A 3,337-nucleotide genomic window follows, 5' to 3' on the forward strand; every position below is an offset into this window, starting at 1 on the left:
ATCCATTGCAAATTATATGTAATGTTTAGCTTTTCGGTAGTTGTTAAACTTCCACTCGGCTGGTTGGCCGTAAACCACGATTCATAATTAAACAAGTATTTATCGAGCAACGGACTCATGTTCCGTAACCGGTCGTTTGAGAACGTCGCGACCCATTGGAAGCCCACACAATAGAAACCTCAGCCAGCGCAGTTGCTGGCTAGTGTAGTGTGCTATTCCTATATCTAAAAAACAATGCGCTCTCGGGCTAGGCATTGGATATATATAGAAAGCGTTGTGTTTGGATGGGCATCTAATTCTTCCGAAAAGAGTGCACTTTGCGAAAGAGGACCACGTGATTATTGAGCTGAAATCGAATTCAGGTTAACTTCTGCGTTCATGAGTCCTCTCATGGCGTAGTGGTTAACGCGCCCAACTAGAGATCGGGGAGTCGTGAGTTCGATTCTCACTGAGAAGACGTGTAACTTTTTCGCAAATCTTCACATCATTTGTCCATCTAATCCAATTGCAAATTATATGTAATGTTTAGCTTTTCGGTAGTTTTCGGTAGTTGTTAGCCTTTTTACATTTTCTAGTTCACTAGTTTCGGTCTCAGTCAATGCAGACTTTGACTCGTCAGGGTGGGGTTCCTGTTCTTGTTCTATTACCGCGCATTGCTGTATGGTTGGAGAAATTCCGAATCTTTTCCAGAAGTCCATCCCCAGAATGCAATCCAACACTAAGTTTTCAATTACTAATATGGAAATTATCCGAACTTGGTTGTCAAAAGAAATTGGTATATACAGCTTGCCAAGTATATTTAGCTTGGTGCCACTAGCCGACCGGAGATCAACCGGGTTTTTTAACTCGTGTAATTTAGGTTTATTTAATTTGTGGTAAATGCGATCACTTATCAGGGTATTGTTGCTTCCTGAATCAAGTAAACCTTTGGTTATATGGCCGTAAAGTTTGACTTTTGCATACGGTCTATTATCATTTGGAATAGAGGTGGTAATAACTTGCACGTTTTCATCCGGTTTAAAGTACATTTCGTCTACAGTTGGTTCCCAAAAGTCAATGGGGTAACCGAGTTTGCAAAAGTGTTCACGCGGATGACGTCGACGACCTGCGACTTTTGGTCGCCTGAAACCCGTTTTTTTGACAAAACGGACAGTTTTGGGTATCGAACCCCTTAAATCCACACATCCTACAGAAAAGACCTTTAATCGATCTACACTGCTCAACAGCGTGATTTGACATTCGGCAATAAATACACTGATCCATTTGAGGAGGTTTATGAGCCGCGATTAAACTGCTGAGAGGTCTAATATTGTTATGATTTCCCTCTTGAGGATTTTCCTTCCCAACTTGAGGTTTGGGATCGGTGTCCTCAGAAGGTCTTTTCGGTTTTGGTTGTGATTTGGGTGGTTTCTTTCAACTGATTTATTGGGCACTGTTTAGGGTGGTTTTGATTTTTGGTTTATCCGGACCATTTTTTATCATTTTTGGTCGTGGGTTCTTAGGTTTGATGTTTTGCTTGAATGATTTAACTTCATTAACAACGTTGGACGTTTTTTCCGATCCAAACATTTTGTTGTAAAGCGAAAAAATTTTGAGGCGTCAATTTGACGACCAGCTTCGACCAATTGTTGTAAGGTCGTAGTGGGTTTCCACAATAAATACTTTTTATTAATCCCCTCGCATATTGCGTTTTACCACATCCAATTTTTCGAGATCACCCATCTGTACCGTCATTGACCTAAAGAGCTTTTCCATATCATAGTAATAGTCTTGGAACGATTCGTTCCTTTGTTGACGACGTTGATAAATTTTAGATCGCACCAGAGAATCCAACTCTGGATGCACAAACGATTTTCTCAATTCCTTGTACCATGTGGCTCCAATCTCTCAAAAGTCCTTGAGAACTCTTCATCATAAACCAATTCAGAGCAGGCCCTGTAAACAAATGGAAGGGCCGAATTCAAACAACTCTTGCTCTGAGATTCTCTCAGCAAGCGATAACTGTTGAATCAAAAACCAAGAACTCATTCAAGTTACTGCCCTGATCGGTACCTGCATATTTCTCAATTTTCCATTTTGAGACAGGGTAGTGACTTATGAGTGTATGCCGGCTGTGGTTGGAACAATCGGCACTGGAGGTGGTACAATGGGAGCTGAGACTGTGGAAGGGTTCCATGCGGTCGACATGACTGGGTTCAATATTGAAACGTGTGGTACGACAGAAACAGGTGGTGCTGTTTGAAATAACCGGCATTGGTACCGAAAATGGCACATGTGGTGGGTAATATCCAACCTGTGGGTAATTTTGGAATCCTACTGGATGAATTCCATAGTAATTTGGATTCCAACCGGTATTTGCTGGTAATCCTGTGAAAGCGCTGGTAAACTGGGTCGGGTAAGCACTTTGATGGGCATACACCGACGACGAGACGGGATAACCGCTGCATCCATATGATGTTGAATATGGGATCGAAGCATTTGAATTCAAGCCAGTTGTATTAGAAACACAAACTGAGCTAACTGTCGGTGGCGTGGGTCTGCTCACCGATGTAGTAACTCTAGGCGAAGTCAAAATATTCACCACAGATGTAGTGAGATTCGGTGATCGCTCACTCGAAATTGAGGTTACGTTAATAGTTTTTGTGATAGGTGTGGTGAAAATGGTTTTGGTACTGCAGTGTGACTGTGACGCCTGCTTGTACCTACGCAAAAGATATAATTCATGCTCAAAAGCCAACATAGCATCACGTACATCTTTCTTCATGTCACCTGAACTGTTATTCGGGTCCAAACATTCTAGCCTCTGTAAACACTGAATCAAATAATCGTCCTCTGGATCTAAAAGAGCTACAGCATTTTCTTCCCTAACGGTTTCTGAACTCGTGACGATTGCTGGGACTGAGTGTCCACTAAAAGACGTGGGCACTGTTAACAAATCTGTAAGAAACAAGTCGCTTTCCACACTAGCCGTTCGTTGCCCATCACGCTTTTGATAAAAGTAAAGATTCAACAATTCTATGATTTTATCGACAAATACTCTCAACGTGCCTTGCTTTATTTCATCAACATGTGGCATTAGCCTTTCTATCCTAACGCCTAAATGTAGCAACGACGACTGACAACGTGGTGGAACAATTTTCGCGCCAACCAGACAATCGAGCACCTGATTGTACTTCTCTACGCAAAATGCATAATCTACTTCCGAATCAAGCTCATACTTCACGTGTTCTGTAACCCGAGATTCCTTTTCTCTCTTTAGAGCTTCTCTGAGGTTACCGCGCTTTCTAACCATCTGCGCGCCTTCTTCGCAAACTATTCCTCTAATTTGCAAACTCAA

General features: G+C 42.0%; 1 non-coding gene across 1 annotated transcript; it reads left to right on the forward strand.

The window, feature by feature from the left end:
• The first annotated feature begins 384 nt into the window (after positions 1 to 384).
• Trnas-aga lies at positions 385 to 457 on the forward strand. Its single transcript has one exon. It is a non-coding gene; the product is annotated as a tRNA-Ser (tRNA).
• Positions 458 to 3,337: the final 2,880 nt, after the last annotated feature.

The sequence above is a fragment of the Aedes aegypti genome, unplaced genomic scaffold (assembly GCF_002204515.2).
Source record: "Aedes aegypti strain LVP_AGWG unplaced genomic scaffold, AaegL5.0 Primary Assembly AGWG_AaegL5_hic_scaff_852_PBJ_arrow, whole genome shotgun sequence".
NCBI lineage: Eukaryota > Metazoa > Arthropoda > Insecta > Diptera > Culicidae > Aedes > Aedes aegypti.